At 44.0% G+C, this 19,940-nt stretch overlaps 1 protein-coding gene across 2 annotated transcripts in view; it reads right to left on the bottom strand.

The window, feature by feature from the left end:
• rgs6 (regulator of G protein signaling 6) overlaps nt 1–19,940 on the bottom strand; it is a 90,119-nt gene that overhangs the window by 65,535 nt on the left and 4,644 nt on the right. The window lies entirely within an intron of this gene.

Genomic DNA, 19,940 nt, shown 5'->3' with positions numbered 1-19,940 from the left:
TTATAAATAATATAACTATGAATTCTAATTTAATAAGAAGAATTATAATGTAATAATATAATTGAATAAAATAAATGATAAATAATAAATAAGGAAAATATTTCTTGATCTCACTTCCGTAACACATATGTGCATGGTGTGTGTGCATTTTTCTATGTACATTCTTGCCTCTGCTGTGAATACGCACAACAGCACTTGAGTGAAGTTTACCAGGATGCACTGCAGCGTATAATTTATTTTCAGATTTTCCACCATTTCTGACACGCTAGACACAGTCCATCTTCTCACCTCTCCACACTCTGATGCCCCTGTGTGAGAGAAGCTTCGACCTCAGAAGGCGTGCAGCTGAGCAGAGTGTAAAGGAAATGACACTACAGTCAGGACTAGAGATAAGCGATGGCCACTTACAGGTGAATGGCAGTAGCATAAGTGACACACACACAGGCTTGGTATTGACATGAGAGGGATGGCTGGAGTTGATTGGTGGAGAACGCAACGCCCGTTCCCGGCAATTTGTGCAAGGAGCCAGATAGGATTATGACGAGCTTATCAAGGCCACTGATGTGTTCGATGCGACGTAGTCCGTGCTCAGATTCGCTCCCGTAGTCCGTGAAATAAACTTTCAATTATACGTGAGGGAACGTGAGCTTCGGGGGAAAAGCTCCTGCCATGTATATTTCACCGAGGACAAACATATTCTTGCTTCTTGTGATTTAGGCACAAATCAAGCAACAGGTCTTTGTAGGCTGGGAGTTTTAAACCTTCAACAGGCATTTTTTCAGTATTACAGAAGTCGCAACCGCCAGCAGAGCAGACTGAGCATGGATGGGGGAATTGCTTGTCGAATTCAAGGGAAAATTAGAACGATGATTTTTTGTCAAAACACATTTACCTTCAAGTGCCACTTTATTTGAGTTTATTAGCCATCATTAAAGGACTGAAAGAGGAATGAGCAGTCGGAACTGGGGTGCTACAAATTCCAAAGCTGTTGTGCCCAGAAAATGTTTGTTTTTGTGAAACTTCATATTTTTATTCAAAACATTCTGACAAACCAACCACAAAAAAGTACACATCTCAAACCGATTATTAAAATCTGCCAGAAGTTTAAATGAAGTTACAAATGAGAGAGGCAGAAAAGGGTTCATTTCGACGAGTCAGTTCTTCATCTCAGGTCTTTTTGAGGAGAGTGGTGGAGGGAGCTCAGAAGTGGAAGTTAATCTTCAATTAATATTCAGCTTCAAAGAAGTGAAATCTAGTATTCTCCCCAAGATTAAGTTACCTGTAGGAGATAATGCAGCTGCACTAAGAGGGGCAGGTGTGTCTCGGAGTGTTTACCTTGGATTTGCCCTGAGCCGACCTGTATCCTGATTGGTCGACCTTGGAGGGGATCTTACTGCTGCATTTATGAGGTCTGGGGTGTGAAGCGGCATGCACCTCATGGAAATGAGAGCGAGACCCTTTGTGTGAATCATGCCCACAGCCACAGTGAGCAAACCTGAAAGGACGACAGAAGGGGAACCTTGCGGAGTTATGTAAGCAAACAGATTTCCAGACCGCGTCTGGGTAAAGTTCACATTCATTAATCATCGCAGGATAAATCACATTACAGCCTTGCTGCCTCTCTATCCTAGGGTTGCTATAGAGAGGCGTTGACCTAGTGCTGCCTAAAGGGATCTCCATGACGTTTGCTTGTGCAGCGCAGTCGGTGTGGCGGATCGATTTATATGGCCAAGGTTCATTTCAGAACTTCTACTGCTGCACATGAAATCGTGCCCTTCTGATACGAGCATGCAGTCAACAGCACAGAATCTGGGCAACGGAATAGCTTAAGAGAATATGATAAAATGATGACAGTGCACTGTTAAGAGGCTTAAATCATTTATTTGATCAGCAGACACATTTATCCAAGGTGAGGTATTGACGTTACACTTAATATAATTATACAGCTGGATCATTACTGAAGCAATCGAGGTTATGTACTTTTCTCCAGCTGTGCCTCAAAGCTGAAGAACCAGCAACCGACATGTAAATATTCCCTTACCACCACCCCACATTGCTGCTGGATGATGGTTAACTGTTCAGACGACAGTGATGCAATATGATTAGCATTACTAATACAGCAATCACAGATAATCTCAGATGTATACCAGGGGAAAGCAGCATAAACAATAATAAATAAGTAATAATAATCTTCACATCAAAACCCTTCACCAAGGCCTCACTGGTTAACTACTCAACAGCAAACATTCATGAGAACAACTTGGATTATTCTGTTAGCACTGCTCAGGTTTGACTGTTTTATATTGGATTTTAGTTAAAGTGGTGTGAATAAATCCTTTGAAGCGTAAGGCTTTGTAATTTCTGCCAGGTCTGGTGGCCAGCGGACATCACAGCTTTTCCCTGTCAGTGTAACTGGGCAGCATTGTTGTTTCATTATTGCACAGAGGTGCTGATCATTCCAGCACGCTGCTGTAACATGCATAATACAATGGCGTCGTCTGAAAAAACATGCATATCTCTGCGAATCTATCTGCATCACACGCTGCAAGCCGATAAATATGAGAAGATGCCTTTGAGCCTCTTTAGATTTGATTAGATACATCTCGCGTCGTGTTTCATTTCTCGCACAAAAGCTTCTGAGAGAGCGCTGGAGATCCTCTCCTCTTGGGACACCACTTCAGAAGCACTCCCTCTGTATATATTCTGATCCGGCGATGCCAGCCTCAACACTGCGAGTTCAACTGAGCGGCTCTTATTTTGATCCTTGCATAGGCACGCTCTCTTAAAATGGGATTGCGTTTAATAAACTGGCACCCACATGGAACTGGAGCCCTGTCTGTCACATTCCTGAAAAAGTATCTGGTATCTACAAATATATGTCTGCTATTCAATGGGTATTCATTCACCCACAGAAAACTCAGTCCTGCATGAGTTTTGACTGGCCTGCATGAGTTTTACGGTCAAATTCTGATGTAGTAGCCCTGCCATGGAGATCCTTCTCAGTCTGTGGGAGCGGGGCAGTTATTCAGAGGTGGACAGAATCTGTAATTATTTAATTAGTCTCAGGATTCTTTCTTCCAAGACCAGTAACACAGACCTAAGGCCCCTCTCCCAATGTCCCTCTCAAGACCCCCATTTCCACATTTCCACAAAACCCTCCCCATACTTTCTCCAACACAAGAATTCTGTAGTGAAGAACATACAGCATTCCAGGGCATTGAAGGCCCAAGCGTGCTGTAACTTGAGGTCTCACGGGAAAGTATGTTGTCTACGCTTATTAATTTCTGCTGTGTGTAAAAGAAAGTGCCCTTTTCTTTTTCACTTGTGCTCTGCACCTATAGTACGTTGAAAGATGTCACCACAGACACTACATCTCTGGGCCAGGAGATTGTACGTAGACTCTGCAAAGACAGAGCCCTAATAGGAGCTCTTCAAACAAAATCAATGGCACAAGCAAGTAGCAGTAGTTGTAGCAGTAGTTGTGGCAGGCTTTGCTGTAGTTTTCATGAAAAAAAAAACAAATTATACTGGCGATGCATCCACGCCTTGATTACACATCACAAACAAGCGGAAAATACGCTGGGGTTCTGCCAGCTTGGAGAGGAACAGCCTGGCCATCTTACACCGCTAATGTTTACGGCGCATCCCTCCTGGGACCCTCCGAGTGCTTCCGCTGCCGACGAGCAGCTTGACTTCATCCATATTCAGCTCATCAGAGAGAAGCACGTGCGGGCCGTGTGATTTACGGTCACTGGTCCCGTCTCTGAGGCGAGGTGTTGATCACGGCAGAACAGGCTGCTCCGCTCGGCACGGTCCCCAAGTGCCTGTCCGTTTATCTGAGGCTATCTCTGAATTAACGACCGACAAAGACCCATAACGAAATGAACGGACGATCCGACCATCAAAATAATGGAAAACGAAAAATATAAATGAGTAATGGAAATTATCTCCTTTCCTAAGTTGCGCTGTGGGCAGACCGTATCGGCAAAGCGATCCAGTTAAATATTCCCGCCGACGCTCCGCCCCCCAGCACTGGCTCCCTTTCACCCCTTCATATACAGACGGGAAGCTTTGATCTGGTGCCATCGTAGTATTCCCCCTACTTGGATCCGTTTGATATTAATTTCAAACAGTTGCCTGGAGCCAGGACACTAATCCCAAATGGGCAATAATGTCAGACTCCATCCTCCCGTCTCCTGGTGGGGGAAAATCTTATCTGCGAGCATTGACATGTGCACCATAGTACATACCACATTTATCCAGCTGTACACATGTGCAATGTTACACACCACAGTGTTGCATGTAATTCTATAATGGTGATCTTCACACATGGACCATATCAAAGTGTCTAGCGAACTGCCTCAGTAGAAACATTGTCCGTTGTATTGTCCTTTAAGTAAGCCTTAAAAAAAAAGATGCGAATCACAAAGAATCACAGAGCTGGGGAGGGAGAGGAGTTTTTCTGGGGAGGGAAACACATGCAGGTGGTGGTGGGCGGTGCAGCAGCAGCTGTGTGGTCATTGAAAATCACGGAAGCGTCCCTGGGACCCCGCCCACGGTTACAGACCTCCGACTTTAAGGAGTACAGGGGTTGAGTCTCTTGACCGCCTTTTCCTAGGGTCAGGGAACAATGGTCCATTTCTTCCAATTGGACCTGCATTTTATGTTTTTTTTTTTTTTTTTTTTTAATTTCCTCTAGGAAATGCACTATGCTCCATGTTCAATGCTCTGTGAAAATTTCAATTGTACAAATGCAATCAATCAAATGATTAATTGATTGATTGATTGATTGATTGATTGACTGATACGAAGAAGTTCATAGGAGAAGCCACATGGGCCTCATACATTTCCATCTATGTGAAATAAAAGCAATACCACATCAGTATTGTTATAAAGCTGTCACGCTATTTCAGAATCACGGCAAATTTCTGAGAGCCTTTGGTATTGCCATGGCCCAACGATGGACTCTTCATAACCCCACCCTCAGTCAGGGTGCTTCCTGTGACTGACATACTGACATCATTTCCTGTGATTTTTTTGTCACATGACCCTAACTAGGTAAGTACAGTGTAAGCCTTTATCTACTCAGGCATTAAAAACGCTTACATTGTGCAGCAGGATGAATATTTTAAAATCATGTTGTCGTGGGGGATGTGGAGAGGTGAGAAAGCTTGGATTTCTCCAGCTGTAACTCTCCAAACTGGGACCCAGAGTGGCAGCGTTCTGGAGTGCTTCAAACACGCCCGTGGCACCATCAGTGCCAAGCAAATTGGATAGTGGAATTACAAACACTTCTGTTAAAGCATTTCAGTATCTCAAGCTGGTTATCTGGTTATCTGAATACCTACTAAAAACATTTCACAGCGCACCCTAATTTTCACCCTAAGTGATCTTTTTTATGATCTATTTAAAATGATTGAGTTTTAATAATGATGCATAATTAATAATTAATGAATAAATGAAAGACAAAGAATGATGATAACAGTATTATCATCATCATCTTTATCATCATCATTACAATAAATAAATATAAGAACCACGAATAAGTTAAAATCTACCTTGACAACAAACAAATCATAGTGTAATATGTCAGGCATTGACATTTATTACAGACTTGCTAAAAAATTCCAGTGGCTATGTACACATAGAATGTACTTACCCTACTAACCTTGTGTTGCAGGCTCAGCACATTGAAAATAAGCAGATAATGAAACCATTTAATACAAAAATAATACCTGAACAGGCGCTGTCTAGGGACTGTGATTAATTTCCTCTTCATTGTGTACTGGTAAAATGTGGCATGGCGTTTTGTTTTGTTTTGTTTTTTTTCTAGGAAGTGCTCAGTCAGTAAGCTCATCAGTAAATTGGGATTGCTATCATGTCTAGAGCTGCTTCCTCCAGTCGGAGGCAAAAGGAGAGAATAAGAGGAGGATGAGTTTATGTCTGAGCAGAGAAGATGGTGAAGTCGATCAGCACCAAGTCAGCAGGCTAGAGAACAGAGGCTTTTGAGTTTTAACTCAGAGTGCCTTATTGCACTTACTCAGCCATTAGCTCTATCACAGTCTTCGTCCCCTTTGAACTGTTTCCTTTTAAACACCCAAGGATATTACCACATAGCAAATCAGGGCTGCTTGTGATTGCTGTACATCTGAAGGTCAGCTGGAACATGCTTTTCGGGTACAGCTTCTTGCACTCAGTGGGTCGACTTTTCCTTATTTCACACCTGTGTGCGTTGCTTGACAGATGCGCCAATAGGAGCTGATCTCTTACTTATGTGCAGATGCATTGAAAGGTCACTTTCCTGCAGCCTGCGAAGGCGGGCGCTGTGCGGACACCATGGCGGACGCTGAGCCTCTCCATCAGGCGGATGCGAAACGGCATGGCCGGCCCGGCGCAGCGCGGCGAGCTGGGTGACGGCTAGCATGCTTACAAGAATCCTGAGCGAGGATAACACAGAGGCTGAATCGCCATAAGATATCATTTCACAAACCTCTCGCAGAATAAGGAAAGTTCAGAGGTTATAGGTAAAGATATTTTATAATTAGACTATACATGTTGAGACTGGTGCATGCCCTGTAATGCTACAGCTAGGCCACCCCAGAGATGAACATGCTGTAAATACTTATTCTCACTGAAATATTTATTTTCCCTTTGATGTATCAAAGGTTCAAAAAAAGGAGGAGAGCGTCGAATAAGAAATGAATCATATACTATCACTGTCGATTCTGGCAACTCTCAAAGCGTCTCACAAAAGGGCAATGGGAGGGAGAAATGTGTCAATAACTGACAAACAACTTAAGCATCACCCCCTCTGTTGACAGCCGTCCCCTCCCCCCTTACCTCTCACTCTTGCCTGTCCAGGCCTTCATTAGTCCCCAGATACCAGAACATCTTCTTCCTGTCAATGCTCTACTTCTCTCACAAGATCTATCAAATAAGACACTCAGGGATCCTGTAACTCTTTGTAAACCTTATCCCTGAATGTCTCGGGATTGGAACCCTTGACCTTCGGGTTTCTAGACTAGTCCTCCGTCTGTTATACCATGCACCCTCACACGCTCCAGTCTAGCCAAGATAATGTGTGTATGGTTTTAGAACAGAGGAGGCTTGCAGAGGTGGGTTATGGTGTTCCTGGTGGATGCCAGCACCTGTCTGTTTTTGGTCTGGTTCATTGGCACAGGTGAACGCTGTCCAAGTCAAGTCCTTGGGCTTTTTCATTCTTATACCCTCCCATTTCACTCCAAACTGAACCCTATGGCAGCTAATTGGAACATCGAAGGAGAGATGAATTGTTGACATTCCCTCAGCCCTTTGTACACAAGGGCTAATGCACAGAGAGAGGTGCCAAAGGAGCTCGGAGCCACATGGCAACACCTCCGTGGCCGATCTTTCAAATCCACAAGACAATTTGCCCTTAGCCATTAAAGCGAGCGTCGTGCCATTCCCTGACAGCTCTTAAATGAAGGGGTAAGAAGGATGAACATGCCCACGCCGCAATCCAATGGATGGTGTCTCCCCTCTTCAGGGAGGCTTTTGATTTGTTCTGTCATCAGGGCTGCTGTCAGCGGCAGATGCAGTCCCCATCAGTCACGGCCGTGACATTCATCCTGGAGTCAGCTGGGGTCACGGCGTCGTCACTGTTTTACCAGCCCCCTCATGACGAACGGCAAGAACCACTCATCCCCAGCCTTGAATTGAAATACACAATGCTGATGTCACACAAAGCAAATAAGACCTTGGTATTGGCAATATTTCCAAGGGCTAAGTTGGGAAAAAGCAAAACTACAGTACATAACCTGCTTCATTCAGTTAGCAGACATTCCCTTATGACAGTGCTAAGGATTTCATTGGATTTGCACTGAGGGAGCTCGAGAGTGGCCTCAGAAAAAAGCCACAGAAATCAGAGCCCTTAATATTTATTGTTCACAGCATTACATTGTTTTTTACAACAAAAACAGAAACAGATTTCACTCAAACTGTAGACAAATTATACCAGAATATGTCATTGCTGCGTCATGGCTGTGTCATTGCTGCTGTGCAAGCACATTAACGTAACTCACATGACCTTTACATGAGAATATGCCTGTAACCAGCTATGAGGTCACTGAGGTCCAGACCCCTGTCATTTTTTTAGAGCTAAAAATAAAAATTGAAGTTAAATACAACTGGATAAAAAAAAATCAGCGGTTGAGAACTTCTGCTCCGAGACGAGTTCATGCTTAATGCAGTTTAGAATTATTTAGTGTTCTCTGTGTGAGAGTTGTGAGAGAGGGTGCGAGCGCAGCCCCTTGCATCATCAGCACTTCCACTGACAGCAGCAATTGGAATTTACGCACGTTGGCAGCAGCAGGCGGCTTGTGTGTGAACTGGCAGCATACCATTCGGTAAGACAAAGCAATGATCGCTATGCCATTATCTGTAAGAAATGTTCAAAAACAGTAACCTGGTACAGCATCTGGAGTAAAGGCAATTGTATGAAACATGTTAAATATGCGTACTCTGGCCATGATGAAGGCTAAGGTAGTTCTTTCATATTAGTAGGCTAGCTAACGTTTCACACAACGCCATTGATTAAAAAACAGCTTATGTAGGTGACAGTATCAATAATAGTAGGCCTACAAAATATTTCAAAGCCAAATTTTAAATGAATATAAGTGTTACTCTCAAGCATTTTTCTTTTATTTTTATAGTAAGCTAAGGTTACAAATAACCTTAGCTTAATTATCATGCTTCATACCATAGACCTATGTATTTTGATGCTCTAAATAATGTTCTTCCAATTTGTTATTCATTCAGCAATATGTACCTTACAATTAAAACACAAATAAAATTTGTTTCTTGTAAATAGCAACAGGTCTCTCTCTATGTATGTAATGTTTATATGTGTAATTTTGGCAAAACCTAAAGCCCCCCAGACAACAACATTGACAAAACCTAAACATCAACTTGCCCCCACAACTCCCCCCCCCGGACCTCACTATTTTTCAAACCCTGGTTACGGCCATGCATGATAATTGCAGAATTAGCTGGGTTTCAGTGGCGCTGATCCTGTGTCCACTGATTAACAAACACCTGCTTAATACAATATGTGTGACTTCATCAGAATCACAAACCTCTGCGCATCTCATTCACAGCTGCTGGCCCATTAAACATCAAATAGTCAGAGTTTTTTTTTTTTAATCTCGCAGATTTAAAGAAAAAGAAATCTCCTGTTGAAACTGTTGAAAATCCAGAAGGGGGCCATCGCAGCAGGACTCCCTCCTCCGACTGCCAGGCTCCCAGCAGGGCACTACCAGAGAACCGGAGCTGCCATATGCAGGCTTTGCATCCCCGGTACAGTGCAGCATATGGGGAAAATGCAGAGGCCTTGCATTATTTAGAAGGCCTCCATAAGACACAGAGCACGGATGATGAGTAGTGCTGGAGAGAGACAGCCCCAGAACCTACACAGGAGCGTGCAGCACACAGCCTTGCTGAAACGCGGTTATCATTACCATGACAGCTCTCCGCCACAAAGTGCTAGTCAATATCCAACGAGAGAGCTGCAAGCGATCCATTAAGGGAACAACCTGCCAACCCTTCCCCCATTCCCTAATTTTCCACATGCAATAGACTCTTCCCTCGCATCGCAAACAACCTGCAACTCCTGAGACATGGAAATTGGAGGAAAGAGGGTAAAACACAGGTATTGTGGAAAGGAGAATCACAAAAGCCACATTGCAATACCGAATTCAATTTCAGGGTGCTTCAGGGTGCTGCTGCTAAATTAATTCTTGACATTGTGGAATTCTTGACATTGTGACATTGTGGAATGTTCCAAATGGTCCTGTTTTCATGAGGTAAGACACAGTTACAGTACCTGGCATCGCATTGAAACCGGGGGTATTACCTCACTGCGAAGATACAATGATTTGATTCAGATATCAGATTATATGACTTACTGTGTGTTGTTAGCCTGTCATACAGTAACATGGCCTGATCAGGCTCAATGGTTGTTCATAGTGTTTAAATATGTGAAATCAGTTTTATTACTCAATCATCAAGTATGCCCAATATGGCTGACAAACACATTTTCCTTCAACCAATAACATTGTACTCACTCAATGCTCTCACATGTTGATCAGGCATGGACTGTAGAGGTGAATAAGCTGCTGGTTATGGCTCTGGGACCCTAGGTAGGCCCATAGGGACAGTATGACAAGCCACCACTGTTGTCTCTAGATGTGCATAATTTGATTTTCTTGATAGGATTATTGCAAATCGTACTGGCATTCACTCCAACTAATATTTGCCTCATTTCTCAGACCGACCTCTTGACAATAACTAATAAGTCTCCAGCCATTCATCTTACACGCCTGCAGGTTGCCTGCAAGCTCTTGTTTATCAGAATTATGTTGGAACACTTTAAGTTAAGTTGCAATACCATTGAGAGTCTGAATCAGACACTTACCAAACTACAGATGTGCAGCAGTCTCCAAACACACTCTCACACACACACACACACACAAAACCTTCGATTATCTAAAAACTGTGTACTTAATGAGACTTTAACGTTAGCGGAGCTCCGCTGGGATGTTGACTCAGCGCCTGTGGATGAATTGTAAAACAATGCAGGCACGATATGGTGGGCGGCTGCTTTGTGGCTAACGCAGCGGAGAGGGATCAGCAGCGCATCCTCTGCAGATGCACCATCGAAAGAGCATGCGGGAACACAGAGGAGCCCGCTCCTGCGCCTGCCCAGATGGGCAGCCTCACCTTTTCCTGTGGCGTTCCGGCACCACTGGACTCGGAGTGCTGAATGAGTCATTACTCGCGGTCGGCAGGCCGCAAAACTCTCCGATCGAGATGAATTTGGAGCTCAGAGGAAATGCTCCTCGGTTCTCCGCTGTTCCCATACGTTGGGAGGTGGGATATAAATTTTCGCAGAAGCAGAGGTCAGTGTTTCTCGACAGGGAGATAATGCAGGCTGGTGAGCGGGCTGTCATCTGTGTGATTTACAGTCAGATTACACAGGTGATAGGTCTGTTTTTGGAGAGAGCAGACAGTGATCTCTTCAGTTCACCTGCAGTCTGGATGCAGGGCTATAGTGTTGCATTGACCCTTTCACGGAGGGTGTTGTGTGTATGCCCGGTTGCATAAAGCAAAATTGCTTGTCCTCTCCACAGTGGTGCTGGGGTGCCTCTGTGTGCTGTTCGCCCCTGAGGGCAGGTGATGAGTGGGATCTCTGTCACGTTCCTCTACCGTAATGTGTCTCTGTGAGGTCCAACGCTTTTTTTGCTGCTGAATTAACTGATGCCCAGCGGCTCAAAGAGGACTCACTGTATGTGTGTGTGTGTGTGTGTGTTTCTGCACATGTGCGTGTTCATGAGTAATAATGTTCCCATCGTTCAAAACACAATGCACAGATGTATCTCACACAACATCAGATGTTCGCTGTAGGCCTTTCATCCATTGGCGCGCAGTATATGAAAACATTCTGAGCACCCATAAATAGTGCTCTTTTAATAATACACTTCCAAGAGAGAAAAAGAACAGTCCAATTTTTTTAAACCCTTGTCCAGGACCAAATCGAAGAATCTAGATGAAACCAAGCTGTAAGCTAAAAGGAAAATCGATGGAGCAGACAATTTATAAATATGAATGAGCATCTGTGTTCAGCACAAGTCACGTCATGGGGGTCATATTGTACACAGACCAATTCTTCTCTGGTGCACAAATCACTCTGAACAACACCAAGAGGTTCTCTCTCTTGGCTTCTCTGAAATCCCTAACCCAACATTCATTTCTTTCAAGCACCACAGAAGTAAATTGCTTCACTCACGTGAAATTCCACCAATAAACATCACTGATGCCTTTTATATGTCACATTGAATTACATTATCCATTTACTTAGCAGTCATGCTCGTCCAAGGCAACTTACATCACTTACATTTTCAAATATTTCATCCATTTATGCAGCTGGATATTTGCTGAGGCACTTCAGGGCACATAGCACACTCAGAGTCACAACAGTGCTGCCTCTCTTGGAATTCAAACTGGCAACGCTCTGGCTACAAGACAGGTTTCCTAAGAGCTATTCAATTCTTCCAGCCCTCTCCCATTGGCCCATGTGTCTGTATCCAGGGCAGAAGTATTGATAGGGCCAATGGGTAATTCGAGCAAAGGCAGAGGTGGGAAAAAGGCTCCTCGGGGATTTTAAAGCTCGAGTTAAAGAATGGAAATTCATTGTGATTGCCATCGCCCCTTTCTTGTGCCGACGCTCATTCCCATTCTAAGATTCAGCGGAGGTGTCGCTGTGTCAGCACGGTGCGTCGTCCCGCACTGACATTCCATGCACAGTGTACACAATGCTGCAGCCGAGCCGAGCAGGTCTGCAGGGCTTTTCACGAGAATGAAAGGGCACATAACTTGTTCTCAACGCTACAGATGTCATGCATTTCCAACACAGGATCCCACCATCCTAACCTAGGCGTGTCAGGACATTCAGGTCTCCCGGCAGTCACTCTGAAGTATAATAGATGTTGGGAAGCTAAGTACAGCAATAAAAGTTGCTGGAAACTCACAGCTATTAAACTCTTCATCCCACTCCCATTGCAGCCAAGGTACATGTGGAGTTTATCCTAAGATTGTAGAAGTTGCAGCTTTTAAGATCATGCCATTCAAATGTATTTGGTAATTTCTCGTATTTGATTCATTTCCTGTCTATTTTTCTCTCTCTGTAAAACATAAAAGGGTGCAGATGCAGAGTATCTGTTCTTAACTCTGTTGTACATAGTGAGAATACATGTGTGAGGCACAGAGAGAAAGCATGGGGAACATGCACATTCCCAGGTAAGGCTGGCATTAACCACTCCAGTGTGGAGCAGGTACCATGTTGGACAATGGACATAAAAAAATAACACCAAAAACATATGTATATACTGTAACTGAATGCAGTTCAAAGCTTGAACATAATTTGAAATGTGAAAAAAGAAAAAACATATTTACTAATAATCAGATATGTTGTACATCTAGTACTACTTTTGATTCATCAGACTGCTAAACACCATACTTTTATATAAAAGTATTATCTTTCTAGTCATCTATGTTGGCACATTCTGTTAGCATCTTCTAATTAAGATACATGTAGCCATTGCAGGCTCTGCAGCCTCTGACAGAAACAAGATCTTTACGGTACACTCTGTTCTTACCCTGCAGAGTTCCTTTTCAACAGCTTCGAAAGAGACTTCTAAGAGAGACAGATTAGTCACTTGTGTTACAAGTAAAATGAATAACGTTAGAAGTCTGAGGAAGTGTAATTTTCGTTAAGTGTTGCGGACGGCAATTTTTTAGAGCACTGAAGAGGATTATGCGGTGTTAATTTTTTCTTTTAATTTGACTTTTCATTTTTTTTATACATGTCATTCAAAGATAATGACTTCAGGTGCATATTGTGCTTTTGTTTTTGTTCTTTTTCTTCACTTCACTTTCTTCAGAATGACTTAGGGATACATCGCCGTTGAATGTCCTCGTTGGTTATGATTTTTTATGTATTTTAAAAGTTAGATCTGTCTCTGTCTTCCTTGTCGCCGTCCTCTCTCTGTCTCTCTCAGCGCACCACATTAACAGCTGAGCAGGGGGATAAAAATAACGGGTGATGAGAATGAATGTGCTCGCCATGAATAAAAGACTAGCAAGGAGGGACAGTCCCGGTGGATGCCGGATTCTTCCTAGAGTGGCAGCCTGAAAATGAGCTTTAATTTTTAAAGTGCAATAAGCGTGGGGGGGGTGGGAAGTTGCGCAGTAGTGGGGCGGGGGGGATGATGAGGCCCATGTGCATGGGCAGGACACTGTGTACATCCTGCTAAAATGTACTCCCGCAAGGGCGAACCATGAGCCCTGCAAAATCCGCATCTCCTGCAACTCCACCCTCACGGTGTGCTTTCTTTTCCCTTACTGAAAACTAAGCGAGTTCCACTTTTAGAGAGGAGTAAAGGCCTGTCATGTTTTAAAACAGACACTCGGATGCCTAATTAGCCATGATGAACCGCAGGCCTCGGTTAAGGTTGCGTGAAATCCCGGTGCCTCAGCGGTGCTCCCCAGTGTACTAAGCAGCCTCGCCCCGACAGTCTTGTCTCATAACTTCCTGGAGATTCACAGCCAGCCAAGGTCAGGGCCGATAATCACGTACCGAGTCACAGGTTTGGCAGACCTCCAGAGTTTGGCTATTCATTATGGAGTGGCAAACTTTAGGGAATGATGCAGGGAATCTATGCAATGCTGAAGTGCCTTACAGTATTCTGTGTTTGGGCCTCTCGACTGGGCTAATTACACCCCTCATCCATTGGCAGGCCATAGCATTGCCAGGCAATTTCAAGGTGAACGGGAACTAAAAGGAACCGACATGTCTCTACCGTAGGACTAAAGACAGCAGACCTGGGAGGAGAAAGCACTTCTTACTACGTAAGGAAATTACATCACAGAAATGTCTGTATTCCTAAAAAAAGCAGTCATTTAGTATGGTGTCACAGATATGGAAGGCAGAGAATCGTTTGCCACAATTCACACTTTTGTTAAAAAAAACATTGCTTCTGCATATTAGCGCAGGGATTGCCATAGAGTTGCATGGGAAAATAAGTAGAAATGCCTCCGTACACTCAGTTTTATCTTGTGATGGCTGTCAAAAGGAAAGCAGAGAAAAAACACACAATCCTTTTTTTCTGGCGAGAGTGTGAATGCAGGGTTTGTTTTCTTTTCTTTTGTTTTTCTTATCTTCCTATTAGCAGGAGAAATTCACAGCAATTACACTATGCATTTGTGTCATTGAATTGCATCTCATGCAGAGTACACCCTTTGCTAAGTGCAGCCAGGGTCTCAGTTCTGGTGAAGCAGTACCAGATGGATCATGGTTCTGGTGAAGCAGTACCAGATGGGTCACGGGGCGAGAAAATTCATAGTTTGTTCCCGTTGAGCAGGATAGCAGTATAGTGAAAACACAAAGAGACCTTTCTGTGAATTTTATGGTACGGCATTCTGGTGGAAAAAGGATATTCAACTGCAGACCATTTTACAGACTCAGTCATTTGACCCCCTCACTCTCCATTTGGGAGTATTATGTTTCATACATGATTCTGGTTATTGGCCATTTGTGAAGCTCCCAAAGAAATGCAGGTGCACTCCAGCATGTTTGTCACAGTGCTTATACAGCTTATACTGTGCTTATACGCACTCATATATCTGAAACGTGGTTTCAGTTGCTGGAACGACACTGCAGCAATATTGCGAGACTTTCAGCTGGGGATGGGTGTCATCTTCTGCCATGATCACAAGTCACTCGCTAATACTCAAAACTGACCTTTCTCAAAGCTGGATTTCCTGCTGTAATGGCTAGGAACTGGATGGCTGAGTAAATGTATGCTTTTACTGAAACCGACCATTATAAACCCATTGACCCACGCTCAGCATATTCTCTGATTCCCCTCCACGCAGGCCTCCTTCAGCTTCAAAGCAGAGGGGGGAACAAAAAGACTTCAGTCAAACAATAAAGATATAAGAGTGAGCAAAAAAGGGAGACGATGGCTTAGGTGTGTCTGTCTTCCTCCCACTTCCTGAGAGGGAGGAAAGGCATATTGCCTGCGAGCAAGCAGAACATCTCCAGGCAACAACTTTGTGTCTGTTCAAAGGAAAAGCGCAACAACTAAGAGCAAAGAATCGACGTTTACACGCGAGAGAAAATAAAAAAACACACACACACACTTCCATTTGTCTCCAGGACCCAACTTGTCGATTAATAGTTCATGAGTTTTATCCTGTTAGAGTTGTTGCTCCTCTCCGTGGCATAATTGCACTTTTCAGTGCAGCTCAGCTGCAGAGTTTCACAGCTTCTGTCAGCTGGTTTAATCCATCCTCCATGTTAAAAACGCAAAGACCGACAAAAACAACATCCAGGGCCTTCTAAGCGTGCCTCCAAATAGGAGGAATGGCTGTGTTTAGCCAAATTATGGCCCAGTGCATTCTGGGATGCAGCCTAATGTTGGGATAAGGACCTCAAGAAAATCAGAGGGGAGAGATGGGCTGAGCTGGAAATGGGTGGAATAAAGGTTTTAAGGCAATATGGTGCCACAGCCAATGCATCGCTTTGGTACCCTTACACCACACGGATGGGACAGCTTGCTTTATCAGGGGTGGCTAGAGAGCAGTGGATTGTGAAGACAAAAGCGTGACACTATTTAGCTACAGAAGGAGACAGAATGAAGGCAAGCAAGACTTCTTTGTGGGGCGCTTTCATGCTCCCTGTAATGAGTGAATTTATCAAAGTCAGTTTTGTCTTACTGCACATCCAGGTTAATTGCGTTATTTTTTTTTCTTTTATCCCAGTGAGATGAAAGAGCAGAGAAATGTGATGCATGCACGCACTCTCTCTCTCTCTCTCTCTCTCACACACACACACACGCACACATGCCTGCCTGCACACAAGCATCAACTAGGTTAAAGAAGGTGCAAACATGCCACGCCAGAATTCTCTGCCCCATCCCCCCAACCCCCTGCAAACTGACTCAGGATAATGCCATTTCTTCCAGCTCGTGTGTAGGCCCCCAGAGGCCGTCCCAGCATCACTCGCGGGCGACAGGCATATTGTCGGCCATCTGGTCCTCCCTCAGGACCCTCACGCTGTCTCACGTCGCCCGCCTGCGGGGCTGACCACACGCTAGGCAGTCTCCCCTCCGTCACACTCGCTGTCCTCAACGACCTCCAATCAGCTCTGTCAGGCCGCCCCAACCCCCCCCCCTTTGTTTCAGGCACCTTAATTCTCTCCCTGCCTCCCCCTCGCATTTAAAGTATTTAAGGTGCTATTTCCCATTTTAGAGCCCGCCTGCAGTCTCCTGCAGCGGGAACGGACCACGGAGGGAACAGGGTGTCCATCAATCAAACATCTCGTCCCCGCAGAACCCTCAGCAGGCTTGTGTGCACAAATCCGGTAGAGCAACCGCGGTATTAAAAACAACAGCGGGACTCCTCAACACCAGAGAGAGGGCTTATACGGGTCCACCCAAGCAGAAATGACGAGGCATCCTCGGGTCAGGCTACTCAGTGACTTAATTGCCAATTTGCATATCAAATTTGTACAGTGTGTTGCGCAGTTGCATCCAGTGACAAGTCTGCGGGTGGAGGCAGGAACGGTCGAGATGGGACATTAGTGTAGCACAGCCAGGCGAGATCTCTGCAATTTCAGACTCCGCATTTCCAGCTCAACATGGGAATAGTGTCATGTGCTGCATTACAAATGTTTCCTTTTAAGCCACCCCGCCGAGCTGTCAGTCTTTGCAGCAAAGCGGTGATCAGTCATGTGTAACTGAGCAGCATCCCTGTCTGATGACATGACTGTGGGTTACAAAAAAAAGGTTGTGTCCATTTAAAAGTCATTCCTTTACCGGTTTTAACATAAAGGTCCTTGAATAACAGAAAATGTCCTTGAGATTAAAATGTTATTTCGCATAAATCAGCCATTCCTTATTTCCATCTATTGCATCGCTCTAGTTTCGCATGGCTGTTGTCTGTAGACCACATTTAAAAACTGAACAATCGTGAACAATCCCAGTGGCAATATAGTACCGTTACTTTTCTGTTTTTTCAATGAACCATTCCTTCTTTTATAGTTCATTTTCTGTTTCCTTATCTTTCCATTCATCATTTTTTAACCACAATCACCCATCTAACAACATAAGATTGTATTTAAATAGGATAACTTTACAAACCCATCACAAAGATGCAATTTTTGTAATAAATGCAATACTGAAGACATAAATTCCACTTTGGCATAATATTGAATAGTATTTAATATACTTTCATGGATTAATGATAGTTCTCTCACAGACACAGACTGCAAGGTTTTTTAGGCAGTGGCACCATCTCCAATATCTGCCTAGCCATTTCCCATTTATGTCAAGCTATTAGCCAATTGGAAGTCAAGCAAATCTGTAGCATGTGTGTGAGACAGTGCAGCAAATGTACTGAGAAGTGATCACACAAGTCAACCTTAGTTGCACAGCTAATTAATTTAGTTGCTATATCCAATTATTCCAATTTAGTTGGAATAATACATTTGTGATTCCTTTATAGTGTAGATATTCGTCAACCAATATTCAACCACCCACTCATTTATTGAAATGACTATTGTGTACTAAATTAGCACTGCAAGCCAATCGCTGCTATTATCAAAAGACTGATTCCATTTAAAAAAAAAAAAACAGAAATTCCATTTCCAAAGGTTAATTCCACAATGAGTCTGAGATTCCACAAGAGTGGAAAAGCAGGGGCCCCAGCAACAGCCCACCCCATCCAACCCCCACGGTTACAATTACGAAAAAGTAAAAGCACAGCCTTCGAGGGCCCGCAGAGGCGTGCAAATTCACCACTAGTATAATCAATCCCACAGACAGAGGCTTGCCTGCAGCGTGATAAACATTCTAACCAGACCCTCAGTCACCTGGAATTGAATGCATTCTAAAACATGTTTTTTCCAAGCTGAAAACACATTCAGAATACCTCACCTGTCAGAGCCTGCTTGTGTTATGGGTAGAGATGATGCACTGCCTCTCGGGCCTTGAAATAACTGCTCTCAGCTCGTGGTGAATTCAATACAGACAGGCAAAAACATCTTTCTAATGTGAGGTCAACGCGTTTCATCCTGAGATATTGGCTTTGTGTGTACCGGGACCTGGGGTGAAGTGAAACATCCCCATCAAATCCTGAAATTTTCTTGTCAGGAAAAAAAACTTGCATGTTATCAAGGCTGACATGCTGACTGAGATAAAGGGGGGTTTAATATTTATGCCCCACGTGTCTCTGATCAGCGCCAAGGCTGATGCGAATGCCGATGCTGATGCCGTCCTGTGATCACGTTTACATACGCGTGGAGTTTTGATTTGATTGCCTTGTGTCGTACACACTGCAATGCCAGCCCAGCGCCTCCGCTGGCCGGTAACCAAATTAAACCAGATTTTCCTCTCGCTGCCTGCTCAAGGAGCAGGCAGTGCACTTAAGCTTATGAGGTCTGAAATCGAGCAGTGGCCAGAACACTGGAATTTTACCCTCGTAGCCTTGTGCTGCCCGACGGCCTGCTGAGAGGTTTAATAGAATTGTTCACATTTCATATCTACTTTTAAATCTGATGCACTTAATCGGATGGATTTGAAAGTAGAATTATTCACATTTACTGCAGGTTGCAGGTCTGAGGTAAAAGGACAGCAGTGATCTAAGGGTTTCAGTGGTAGAGACCTGAAGCTCAATGTACACACGCTCCAAAACAGGAAGTCAGACTCTTCATTGCGTTTTATAATCATTTGCGTTTACTATACATTGAGTCATAAATAGATAGACATCTTGATGCCACTGGGTAAAAGAAACACATTAATAAAAAAAATCTGTAACTCAATCCGCATAAATTTCAACAAGTTTGCCTTTCGTTGCAAATGCGTGTCCACCAGCATATGGTCAGTAATATGCTAATTAGCAGTGTCCAAAAGGAAAATGAACAAAAGTGAATCTGAAAGGGGGGGGGGGGGGTTGGGGGTCATGGTTGGCTGTCAGCTCAGACAGTGCCATTTGCCAGTGTTTCCCTTTATTTTCTCTTTCATCAGCAGAGTGAAATAAAGTTGAGCAAAATGGTCGCTGCACATCAAAACCAGACTCTGAAGTGGCCGTGTGCTGCTCCGAACGAGAGCTAACGAGCTCTTTATCCCCAGTTCTGTAGGAGCCCCGGCGTTGGAGGACCGGCCCACTTCCTGTGAGCCTGGCCCGATAATTACCGTCCACTCCGGCTCATAGCGTGGCGCACCCTCTCCAATCAAAGGGCAGGCATTGAAATCAAAGTGGAACATGGATTGTGTAATTACCCTTGACGCACAATAGACTCTCTTTTTTTCCCACAAACCCACACTAATAGTGAGCTTATTAAAACT

This window comes from Megalops cyprinoides, chromosome 12 (assembly GCF_013368585.1).
Source record: "Megalops cyprinoides isolate fMegCyp1 chromosome 12, fMegCyp1.pri, whole genome shotgun sequence".
In the NCBI taxonomy this organism is placed as follows: domain Eukaryota; kingdom Metazoa; phylum Chordata; class Actinopteri; order Elopiformes; family Megalopidae; genus Megalops; species Megalops cyprinoides.
This window is presented reverse-complemented; position numbering and strand designations above follow the sequence as displayed.